Genomic DNA, 12,591 nt, shown 5'->3' on the forward strand with positions numbered 1-12,591 from the left:
ACCCACGCTTCCTGGGGCTGAGCCTGCGGCTGATTCTGCTTCATCTCCTCAGATGTACCTGTCACAGCCCTGGGCATGGAACCCATGTGTCTGAGAAGTTCCAAGGCTATGATCTCCCACACCAGGCCCAGCATAAACCCCGTTGAATACCTCATGGGCCATGCCTTGTACTAGAAAGTGGGGAGACAGACCAACACGAGATGACCCGGGACTAAGAAGGACTAAGAAGTGCAGCAGGGCAGTGGCTCTCAGCCTGGGATGCCCTTGGGCACCACCTGAGGACCTTGGGATTGCTGGTGCCTGGGCCCCACCACACAGAGTCTAGGGTGAGGCTGGACTTGAGTTTTAAAAGTGTCCTAGGTAAGAAAATTGGACATCCACGTGCAAAAGAATAAAGTTGGACCCTTACCTTACACCGTGTACAAAAATGGATCAAAGGCATAAATGTAAGAACTAAAGTGATGAAAGTCTTCAAAGAAAATGTAGGCGGAAGTCTTCATGACATGAGATTTGGCAGTGGTTGCTTGGATATGATGCCAAAAGCACAGGCAACCAAAGAAAAAATAAATACAAAAAGTGAACGTGTTAGTCGCTCAGTCCAACTCTTTGCAACCCCATGGACTGTCCATGGGATTCTCCAGGCAAGAATACTGGAGTGGGCTCCCATTTCCTTCTCCAGAGGCTCTTTCCAATCCAGGGCTCAAAGCTGGGTCTCCTGCGTTGCAGGCAGATTCTTTACCAGCTAAGCTACCAGGGTGGTAATATATAAATTGGACTTTATCAAAATTTAAAACTCTATCAAGAGAGTGAAAAGACAGTCTACAGCATGAGAGAAAATATTTGCAAATGATGTATCTGACCAGGGAGTAATGTTCAGAACGTATGAAGAACTCCTACAACTCAACAACAAAGAACCAAACAACCAATTTAAAAAATAAGCAAAGGGCTTGAATAGACATTTCTCTAAAGGAGATATACAGATGGCTAATAAGCACATGAAAAGATGTTCAATAATTCCCCAATTAATCATTAGGGAAATGCAAATCAAAACTACAATGAGATACCACTTCATACCCATTAGGATGGCCATTATCAAAAAAAGCAGAAAATAACAAGTGTTGGTGAGGATGTGGAGAAATTGGAACCCTTCTGCATTGTTGATGGGAATGTAAAATGGTACAGCTGCTGTGGAAAACAATTTGATGGTTCATCAAAAATTAAACACAGAATATGATAAAAAAAAAATTCCCACTTCTAGGTCTCTACTCAAAAGAATTGAAAGCAGGGACTGAAACAGATACTGAAACGCCAGTGTTCATAGCAGCATTATTAACCATAGCCAAAAGGTGAAAACAACCCAGTGTCCATTGGTGGATGAATGGACAAAGTGTGGTAAATCCACGTGACAAAAAAGTGTTCAGCCTTAAAAAGGAGTGAAGGGCTTTCTTGGCGGTACAGTGGATGAGAATCTGCCTGCCAATGCAAGGGGACGTGCGTTTGATCCCTGATCGGGGAAGATTCCACATGCCGGGGGGCAACTAAGCCCGTGTGCCTCAACTACTGAGCCCACGTGCTGCAAATACTGAAGCCCACGCGCCTCGAGCCTGTGCTCCGAAACGAGGAGCCACCTCAAGGAGAGGCCCGTGCACTGCTGCGAAGATAGTGCCCGCTCTCCGCAACTACAGAAGTCCGAGCTTTCAACAAAGACCCAGCACAGCCAAACAGAAACAAAAGGAATGAAATTCTCGTACGTGCTGCATCACGGACGAACACTGAAATCATGCTGAGTGAAAGAAACTAGGCACGAACGGACGAGTGTTGGAGATTCCACTTAATATGAGGTGCCCAGACTAGGCAAACCGACAAGCATAGAAGGTAGAATGGTGGTTGCCAGGGGCTGGAGGGAAGGCGGGGAGTGGGGAGTCATTTTTCCTTTAAAGATTTTTTTTTTTGGTGTGGACCATTTTTAAAGTCTTTATGGAATCTGTTACAGTATTACTTCTGTCTTATGTTTTGGTTTTTCGGCCACGAGGCAGGTGGGATTTTAGCTCCCTGACCAGGGATCAAACCCACACTGCCAGCATTAGAAAGCGAAGTCTTGACTACTGGACCACCAGGGAGGTCCCAGACCAGTGGTTCTTCAAGTGGGGTCCCTAGACCAGGAGCATCCGCCTCACCTGAGCACTCAATAGAAAGGCACATTCTTGAGCCCCTCTATGGACATATTGAATCAGAAAGAAACTTCGGGGTGAGGCCCAGCAATGTGGTTTTAACAAGTCTTCCAGGTGATTCTGATGAATGTTCAATCTGAGAACCACTGGCTTAGAGTGTATATCTTGGACCAGTGGTTCTCAGTCTGGGTTGATTTTGCTTCCCACAGGGCATTCAGCAATGTCTGCAGAGGTTTTTGGTTGTTATAATGGCTGGGGGTGGGGTGGGGGGAGTGGGGAGGGTGGGGGAGTGTAGACGCTACTGACATCTAGTGGGTAGAGCCAGGGATGTTACCCAGCATCTGCAGTGTATAGGACAGCCCTCCAACAAAGAACGATATGGCCCCAAACGTCAGTAGTGTCGAGGTTGAGGGCCCCCGCCTTGGGCCCTCATCTTCTTGGTGGTGTGCAAGCTTGGGCCGACCATCATTTCTTCTGAGTCACTTGCTATGTAATCAGGATTCTGGTCAGCATGAGCCAAAGAGGAATGGCTGTTGGTTAGACAACCAACAGTGTCTGCTCCTGGAAATTACTTTCACAGTGAATCAGACATCCCCTCCATCTTTCCCACCCTACCCCCTGGTGGAGAAGCCTGTTCTTTAGAAATAGAGAGACACTACAGAATGCCAAGTATGGGGCTGGCAGGGTCAAAAAGGTTTCCATATGTCAGGGTGAGCAAACACCCAGCCCCTCCTTCCCTTCCTTTTTTTGGGGGGAGGTGGGGGATCCTGGCGGAGGGATGTTGACAGGGATCATACTTGGTGGTTTACTCCAGATATTCTTAGTAATGCAGTTTTGTCAGGAGATTAATCATCTCTCTCTAAACGTAGCACATGATTTTAAAGGTTGGCTGCATCCCTGAGTGATTTTTGCAGTACTTTGGAGCCAGTTTTTTTTTTTTTTTTTCTGTTGGAGAAATGCAGCCCCGTTGTGTCATAGGAGCAGGGGAGCAACTAGACTGTAATGTGTAGAGAACTCGTTTTGGGGGGCCCCAGTCAAGTGTGTGATGCCAGGCACACCCCATTTTGCATGAAGCAGACCTCCTAGCTCTGTCTGAATTTTCTGCAGTGGTGCAAGTGAGCAGTTTCGACACTAAGGCGGTAGCTGTTAGCCACATGCAGCTGTTGAACACACGAGATGTGGCTAGTACAGCGGAGGAATTATTTTGTTGTTGTTGTTTTAGGAATAGTATTTTCAAATGTATTTGATTCTATTTAACTTAAATTTGAATAGTCAAATGGCACCAGTGGCCACTGTCATGCGCTGTGTTACCTTAGATGCCCTGAGCTGTCCCCATGGTGCTCAGCAGTGTGCTGCCTCGTGGCAGCTCCGAGAGGTACTGACCACATAGCTTGCTTGGAGTTGGACGGGTTCTTACTTAGAGGGCTCCCCGTCCAGCCGATCTCAGCTGGCACTCCGCCCCCCAGCCCCAGATTCCAGAGAGAGGCTTGGTTATTTTTTAAAAACATATTTCTTTTTTAAAAAATTATTATTATCTTGGCTGTGCTGGGTCTTCTTGGTGGCGTGCAAGCTTTCTCTAGTCGCCACGTGTGGGCCTAGTTAGCCCGCGGCACGTGGGACCTACTTTCCTGACCAGGGATGGAATCCACGTCCCCTTCATTAGAAGGCAGATACTTAACCGCTGGACCACAAGGGAAGTCCTGAGGCTTGGTTATTTTGGGGGTTTTTTTGGCCTTGCTGTGAGTTTTATGGGATCTTAGTTCCCTCAACCTGGGATCGAACCTGGGCCCTTGCCAGTGAAAGCACGGAGTCCTAACCACTAAACTGTCAGGGAATTCCTGAGGCTCGGTTGTTTTGAATGTTGCAAAAACCTGTCGCCTTGTTGAGCATTTCCCAGTTGAGGCAACCCAGCCCATCCAGTACTTCAGAGCTCTTTGCTTTTGGTGAGAATTTTCTCAGTTCAGCGTGGAAATGTTGATTATACCATGCCGGTCAGAAGCTCGACCTGATAATTGAGTAAAAAGTAAATTTGTTTTCCAATTGAAAAACATGTGCAATCTGTTTGATAGATTAAAATCTTTCAAAATGGGGGTTTCCTTGGTCAAAAAATATGTAAAAGGTCCCTGAGTGGTGCAGAGGTTGGATAGTCCAACCCTCTCACTTTGAAGGAGAGAGGGGAGACCCAGGTCAGGTCTCTGGGCTGGAATGGGGCCAAGATAGGACCAAAAGCCGGAGCTTCAGATTGATGGGAGAGGCCAGTGCCTGAACAGCCTTCCTGTGTGTGTGTGTCTGCCCTGGGCTGTCCGCCCCCTAGAACAGCGACTGTGACTGGCATTCCCTTTGATCGCTGCTTGAACATTAGGGAGATGTAAAAGCCTCTTTGATCACAGTGTCATGGAACAGGCATTACAGGCTAGGAGCAGTGCTCCAGGTGTGCTCCCTGGGCTGTCTATCATAGTGGGGAGCTACCTGGAAAGAAGGTTATAAAAAAAAATGCAAAGTCTTGGGTCCCATCATAGACCTATCCTGGTACCCTGGAGCTCCCCACCCCCATCTGGAAACCCCAGCTCTTGTTACTCACACCCTGGTGTAACCCTCGCCAACCTCCCTGCACGGACTCTGGGCTTGGCCATTGGCTTGCTTTGGCCAGTGAGATGTTGGCCAGCATGATGGAAGCAGAGGCTTGAGAGCTAAACGCTCACACCTTGGAGGACTTCCCAGATGGCTCAGTGGTAAAGAATCTGCCTGCCAGTGCAGGAGATACAAGAGACTCGGGTTCGATCCCTGGGTCGGGAATATTCCCTGGAGTAGGAAACAGCAACTCACTCCAGTATTCTTGCCTGGAAAGTTCCATGGACGGGGGAGCCTGGCGGGCTACAGTCCACGGGGTCACAAAGAGTTGAGCACGACACATGCACACGTTGGAACTTGTCCGTTTGGCCTATATGCTCTTGAAACCCTGAGCTACCATATAAGTAGGGCCAGGTACTTGGCGGGAGAGACCACGTGGGGATAAGGGCAGGGAGGGGAGGGGGCGAGGGGCAGAGACAGGTACTCAGCCAGCTGCCGGCCACCCCGGCATCTCAGTCCTGTGAATGAAGAAGCTGCTTTGGACATTCCAGCCCCAGCTGAGGCACATGGAAATGAACCACCGAGTGGAACCCAGCCAACTCACACCCTCGTGGTGGGGTGTTAGTGACCAGGGTTCTTGATCTTCCCCAATCAATAGAAATCGACTAGCGCCAGACAAGAAATTCAGACAGGCTTTAATGGGGACCTCTGCTGCAGCAGAGAGGGGCAGCAAGAACAAAACAACAGATTCCCTTGCTTGTTTGCTCCCTGAGGGCGGTGAGCTTGTCCCTTATATGGGGTGAGGGTGGGGGTGTGTCCAGGGGTCTGGCCAGAGGGGTCACTTAGGTGTTTTGCCCACCCTTAGGTGGTGGTGTGTGCAGGGAGCATGCATAGTAACTGCTTTTGCTCCCAAGGCCCTGTTTTTGCTTCAGGCTCTTCAAAAGTCACAGGTGGGTTTTTTGGTCTCTGTATCTTTTGGTCCAGAATTTGCCCCAAGTCCCATACAGTTTCATTGTATTTTGTCGCTCAAGGAGCGGTGTGTCCAGGTGCAAGTATTGCAGCGCTGCAGCAGAGGGTCCCGGGTCCCAGCCTGTCTCAGGGGCTGGGGTGCTGGTTACTGCCAGGCAGGGCTCCCCACTCGACCCCTGCTCATGGGAGTGGGTAGGGCTGGGGTGCAGTTTTTTCCCATAGTGTTTGGCTACAGTTGAACATTTCTTGTTTTAAAGATTTTTATCTTGCTAAACTGCACCTCTCCTAATTCTTTGGCTGAAGAGAGGAGGCTTTTTTTAGGGCTGTTATTGTCCATACTCATTAGTCTTCCTGGGTTGCTGACTTCTCCAGCCGCACACCTGTGATATATCGGCTGAAAAGAAAACCCAGAGAACTCACTGTCCTGTCATTCTTTGGGTTCCAAGGTCTCTAGTCAGCCTGTCTTCTTTTCTCCCCTTTTAGAGTCTTATATTTGTTTATGTCCAGGACTTTTAGCTGGACTTTGCAGAAGGAGGAGGGACAAGTACATTTACTCCATCTTGCCCAGGAACCAGAAATCTATGATTTGCCTGTTCTTGAACTTCATATAAATAGAGTTCATTTGTGTGCTCTGTTAAGTCTGGCTTCTCTTGCTCACCATGATGTCTTGAGATGTTTTCCATGTACTTGTGTGTAGCTGGGTGTTTTCACTGCTATATAGTATTCAGCTGTGCAAACAAACCACACAGTAGAATTTGCACTGTGGAGTCCTAGACAGCAGTGAAAAAGCAAGTGATCTCAACTGCATGCAATAACCCCATGATTTATTGATCAGTCCCTCTGTGGATATGCATTTGGGTTGCTTCCAGTTTGTAGCTATTATGAGCAAAGCTGCTACAAGTGCTCTTGGTCATAGGTTTCAGTGGCCACACACACTCATTCCTGTTGGGAGTAAATATTGCAAAAGCCTCTCAACTGGTCTCTTCATTTCAGCTGTTGCCTCCTTCTAGCCGGTTTTCCACGTCAAAGCCGCAGTAACCTTCTGAAAACATTAACCGGATCTCTTCCCCACCCTTGCTCAAAAATACCAGTGGCTTCCTTTCTTGCTTAGAATGAAATCCAGGTCCTCACCGTGGTCCACAAGGCCCTACAGGACCTAGCCCCGGCCTGTTCTCTGTTCCTACCCCTAGCCACCCACCTGTCCCCATCCATTCAGTTTTGGGTGCCTTCAGTGTGCCTAGCTTGCTCCCACTTCAGGACAATGTGACCGACCTGTTCCCTCTGCCAGAAACATTCTGCCCCCAATCATCACATACCTCCCTTTCCCTTTTATACAGGTCTTTGTCCAGATGTTACCTCTTCAAAGAGGGATTCAAGGGACTTCCCTGGTGGTCCAGTGGTTAAGACGCCACTCTTCCTCTGCAGGGGGCATGGGTTTGAGTCCTGGTCAGGGAACGAAGATCCAATATGCCATATGGCATGGCCAAAAAATAAAAAATTAAAAAACTAAGTTAAAAGTCAAGCATTAAAAAAAAAAGGATTCTAAAATGGCCCCCACTCATTCTCTATTCCTTTACCCACATTATTTTTCTTGATGGTACCCAGAGCCACTTGAACTTTTACTGTATTTATTGTGTGTCTCCCGCTTTGGCGTGAAACATCCATGGGGTCATCTCAGGGTTCTGTGTCCCACTGCCTAGAGCTGTGCTGCATGTAGTAGGTGCTCAGGAAACATCTGTTAAACGTATTAAAGACACTGACATGGGATTTGGGCACATGCCTCTGTTCTGACACCAGCATCATCTTCAGGCTGTTTCACAGGCCAAGTCCCCAAGACTCTAATCTCCTGGGACCTTGTGACAATGTAGACTCTGATCTGGAGGTCTGGGGTGGGACCTGAGAGGCTGGCGGTCCTCCCAGCTCCCAAGGGATGCCTAGGCTGTGGGGTCTGAGACCCAGGCTTTGAATAGTGAGGCCGTTACTGCGCTGAACTGGTTTTCACACCTGTTCATTGTGGAAAGCAAGTGGTGATGTGTGGAAAGCACGGTGCATGGTGCCTGGCCTTAGCACACTCTCAGTAGGTTTCAACTGCCCCTCCTCTGGGGGCTTTCAGGGTCTGAAACTTGAAGCGCCTGTTGATTTTCTGCCTCTGGTCATCCCCACCCCACCTTGTTTGGTCCCCTCCACTAACCCTCAGCAGAGCCTTGTCCAGGTTATTTCTCCGTTGCTGGCCAGCCCCACCTGTCAGGGGCAGAGGCTAGGGGAGGATTCTGGTACTTTGACAGTCATGAGGGCATTATGCAAATGAGATGCAAAGCAGCAGTTAATGAGCCCTGATTGTGTTTGCGCAGCACTGGGGAACAGGGAGGATTACTGCTGGGCTGGGGCGGGGAATGGGGGTTGGGGGGGTGGGGACCACGATGCTCTTTTGGGTTGGAGAAGGAGACGGTGACAAAAGGGATTGGCTTCTCTGGGGGCCACGAGAGCAGCTGCCCTGTGGCCTGGGCAAGGCCCTCTCCTTATTTGTAGACTGATCCAACCTGTGGGACTGGAACACGATTAAGGTCCAGGAGGTCTGGCACAGGGTGTATGTCTGTGTGTGTGTGTGTACACGGGTGTGTGTGTGTGTGGATTAGGGAGTGTCCCTGGGCCTGTCTGGGGCCTACAAGTACAGTAGTGGAGGCTGCAGATGGCAACTCCTTGATATTTTTCTAGCTCAAGTAACATGCAGAGGAAAGTTGTCACAGAACCGACAGAGACTTCCCCAGCAGTCCAGTGGTTAAGACTCCGTTCTTCTACTGTAGGGAGTTCAGGTTCGAACCCTGGTTGGGGAACTAAGGTTCCCCCCCAAAAAAACACCAAAAGACAAAAAAAATTGGCAGAGGACAATTTTCCCCTGAATGGGGGTCCATGTGGGAAGAAGGAGACAAGGAAGGTAGGAGATAAAGATGGGGCAGTTTCAAAGGGCACAGGCTGACAGGTGTAACCTGTTACCGGTATTTTTGCTGCTTTGCTGCTGCTGCTCCTGCTAAGTCGCTTCAGTCGTGTCCGACTCTGTGCGACCCCAGAGATGGCAGCCCACCAGGCTCCCGCGTCCCTGGGATTCTCCAGGCGAGAACACTGGAGTGGGTTGCCATTTCCTTCTCCAATGCATGAAAGTGAAAAGTGAAAGTGAAGTCACTCAGTCGTGTCCGACTCTTCGCAACCGCATGGACTGCAGCCTACCAGGCTCCTCCATCCATGGGGTTTTCCAGGCAAGAGTACTGGAATGGGGTGCCATCACCTTCTCCGTTTGCTGCTTTAGGGGGTCTCTTATCAATGTCAACTTTGACAAAAATTAAGTCTGTCCAATCTTGTTGTCTTCTTCCCTCATGAACCTCTCTTGGGGACCCTCCCAACAGCAGATGGGGCCGGATCAGGCTGATGGAGGTGGGCGGGGGGCAGATGTCTTTGATATCCCTGGTTGGAGCTGGCTGTTTAGGAGAAAGATGATCCGAGGCTGGGGGCTGGCAGGCGGGCCGGGGGCTCTGCTTACAGGGCCTGGGAACTCAATCCCTCCCTGCCCGCTAGCTCTCCTGGGAACCTCTCCTCTCAGGCACCAGGCATCCCCACACTCTTGGCCTGGATGTGGACCTCAGTGACTATTGAGGACCTCCAGGTCTGGGGACACCCAGCATCAGGCTTTTGGCCCAAGGAGGCCAGGCTGGAAGTCACCTCTGAGGTTGTTTGGGGGGATCCTCACCCATGTCCACTCTGACATATTCTAGTACATATGACCCTGTCTTGCCTTGATCTAAGGATGAGAAGCATCCTCTTAGAAAATGGGTGGCTGTCACCATGTTTCGCAGTCAGAGCTTTCCTAATGGAACCCAAGGGATACGCCTGGCAGGCAGGGAGTTCAAATCCCAGCCCGGGCATTTTCTGCCTTTGTCCTCTTGGGCAAATTGCTCAACCACTCAGAGCCTCTTTCCTCCTCAGTCCTGGAGCCTCACAGAGATGCTGCAAGAGAAGAAGGGTCCAGAACATCCGCTAGCCCGTCACCCCTGAGGGCAGAGACTTTGTTTTGCTGGTGGCCTGCATCCCAGCATGTAGAACCCCAGGCACATAGTGGGTGCCTAGTCAATATCCGGTGAATGAATGAAGTGCCCCATTTCATCTGTTCCAAGATGATTTCCCCCTCAATTTTGACATCACTGATATTAGGGTGCTTCATACAATCTGTATTAATAGCATGTCTTGGTTTAATTGGCAGCAGACTTATGACCGAGAGGATTTTAGATGGGATGAACTGTGGAAGCAGCTGTCACTGTATTAACAGGCACTTTTTGGCTTAATTTTTGGTGGGTCCACACACTTTCTGATTGTGTGTGCCCTCTCTGGGCTGTGCGGGATCCCTGGGTATTGCCCTGGGGCACGGGGCCTGCAGTGACCCTGCCTGAGGTCTTTCTGAGGCTGTCCTGGGCTGAGGGTAGCGCTCCTATGGGGAACACTGTGTGTCCTGGGCCCCTTTCCCTTCTTGACCTAAAAACCCCCTCCCCTGGCCCCCACTGGATGTTACCTATCCCTCCTGGTCGGTGGCAGGACTCTTTGAAGTCTGGAATTCTTTTGGGGGAAGGGGGTCTATTTTGTTCAATCCTGTCTTGATTCCAGGTACCAGGACTGGACAACAACTAGGGGGATGGAGGGAAATCTGTGAGCTGTCTAGGCTGAGGGGCTGTAGGTGGGATCTAGTCTGGACCAGGCAGAGGACTTTTCAGAATGAGAGAGAGGGAGTTGGGGAGGTGGACCCGTCTCCCCACCCTCCCACAGTCCCCTCCAGGCCCCCCACAGCAGACCGAGAGACCGAAGGCAGATTAGTGTCCAGAGGAGCAGACAGATCCTCTCCTAGAAAGGGGCTCGTTGTTCAGTCCCCTGGCTGGGACACTCACTTGTGTCACCAATCCCCTCCCATGAGGCCAGCGTTGGGGGCTTGTGTGTACAGCTGCAATTTTGTAGGGGAAGAGTTTATGCATTGTATGTTCTGGATTCATGTAGATGTGTGTACACATGTCAAAGATATGTGTACACTGATAGTAGTGTTACAGTATATGTATGTGTGTGTTATCTGTACACGTATAGGTAAGTACACAGACGTGTGGAAATGCACATGTGCAAATACACATAATGAGTGTTTGTATATGTAAGTGTGTCATTGGCATGCACATGTGCATGGACAAGTATTGGTGTGGATGGGTCATACATGTGCAGTACATGTTTGCTGTGGGGCATGTGGGACAGTGCTGGCCTGTGGGAGCAGCGCCAGAATTAGAATCACAAGGCCTGGCTGCCAGTAAGGAGCCCGGGAGCCTTGGATGCCCAGACGGGTGGTTTTACTACTATGGGCCTCAGTTTCCAATCTGTAAAATGGGCATGGAATCTCTTGGAATGTAAGAACACTTGGCCTGACCCAGAAAAATCTCAAAAGTTTGAAATTGAGAAGTGATTGAATGAGAATAAATGATTAAGCAAATAGAAATGTTCTGCAGAGCGACACGCGGTAGCATTTTCAGGACCTGAGGGGAGCATGTAGAAAGGACGCAACTTCCAGAGTCTTGAAGTTGGGAGGCAGGGTCTTGGGGACCCCGTCCCCTCGCCCCGCCCCGGCGCGGGGCGTGGCTGCCGGAGCCCGGGAAGATGAAGCATGCGCGTGCCCGCCCGGGGGTGCGGGCGCAGCGCAGGAGGCGGGCGTCCCCTGGTGTCCGCGGGAGGGAGACTGTCTGAGCCAGCATTGCCCAGTTGCCATGGAAACGAGCAGACGGAGGTGGGCGGCAGGAGAAGGAGGCGGGTCGGGAGGAGGGACGGGGAGGAGGCGGCGGCGGGCGGCAGGCGGCGGGTGGCGGGGAGCCGGTGTCTGCAGCTCTGGAGCCGCCGCGTTCGCGAGCGAGTGGTGGAGGGAACCCAGGAAGACAGAGCCCCCGGCCCAGGCGTCAGGCCCTCTCCCCGCCCGCCGCCACGGAGCAGGAGGAGGGCAGCCGGCCCCTCCGGCCCCGGCCTGGCCCAGCGGGGGCCGCGCGCGCCTCCGTGCCCCGGGCTTGGTGCCCAGACGGGCCCAGGTAGGCATCTCGGTGGGGACAGCCGGAAGAGGCTGTCCGGAGACTGGGGCCGGCGTCCGCTCCTGCCTTCCCACCGGCAGGACCGGGCGGCAAGCCCTGGGGCCAGTGGACCTGGAGGGGCGCAGCCTGCGTCCCCAGAGGCCCTTTGCAGAAGCTGGGTCCTCCCCATCAGGAGGACTGTCCCTGTTACTGCCCACTCTGCGCTTCTGTCCTGCCACAGGTCCTTACCAGAGAAGTGCCCCTTCCCTCGCAGAGTGGGCCCAGGGCGCCAGAGCTTCCAGGAGCCCGTGGTGCTGCTGCTTCCCAGGCTGAGGCTTGGAGGTCGGGGTGGGGGTGTGGGTGTGGATGTCCCCCACCCCAGCTCAGGGCAGTCCTAGGCCCTGGCCATAGGGAACCAGCAGGCCCACCTCCTACCCCCACACCAGCAGCCTCCCTGCTGGCCCCGTGGTCTCAGGGCCTGGGTTAGACCCCGGGTCAGGGAGGAGACCTGTCTTTTCCCCCAGGCTCAGGCCCTTCCCCTCCTTTCTCTCCCTGTAGACCCAGTTCCCCCAGATCTCCCCAAGGGCCCTGTCCCACCTGCCCCATTAGCAGGCCCAGGGTCTCCATGCTGGGTAGGGGCCGGCCTCGATGGGGTGGGGTGCCCAAGGCCCTCCCTTCCCCTCTCTGTCCCTCTGCAGCGTTGCTCCCGGGATGGACTCAGACGCTGCTGGGGGAGCTGGGGCACTGCAGAGGAGCCTCTGCTGCTGCCTGGGAGGGGGTGGGGCTGGGCCTGGGGAGGAGCTGGGTGG

General features: G+C 52.0%; 1 protein-coding gene across 5 annotated transcripts in view; it reads left to right on the forward strand.

The window, feature by feature from the left end:
• The window catches only part of PACSIN1 (protein kinase C and casein kinase substrate in neurons 1), a 67,200-nt gene that overhangs the window by 26,217 nt on the left and 28,392 nt on the right, over positions 1 to 12,591 (forward strand). Inside the window, exon 1 of one of the 5 annotated variants that reach the window (XM_086371222.1) lies at positions 11,390 to 11,511. The exons of 3 other annotated variants lie outside the window; for them this stretch is intronic. The gene's annotated coding sequence lies outside the window, so the exon portion shown is untranslated. Of the gene's footprint in view, positions 1 to 11,389; positions 11,512 to 11,574; positions 11,804 to 12,591 lie in introns of those variants that run through there. One more of the 5 variants, XM_086371220.1, reaches the window with a different exon arrangement.

The sequence above is a fragment of the Bos grunniens genome, chromosome 23 (assembly GCF_055505025.1).
Source record: "Bos grunniens cultivar Pamir isolate PY7600 chromosome 23, Bosgru_T2T1.0, whole genome shotgun sequence".
Lineage (NCBI taxonomy): Eukaryota > Metazoa > Chordata > Mammalia > Artiodactyla > Bovidae > Bos > Bos grunniens.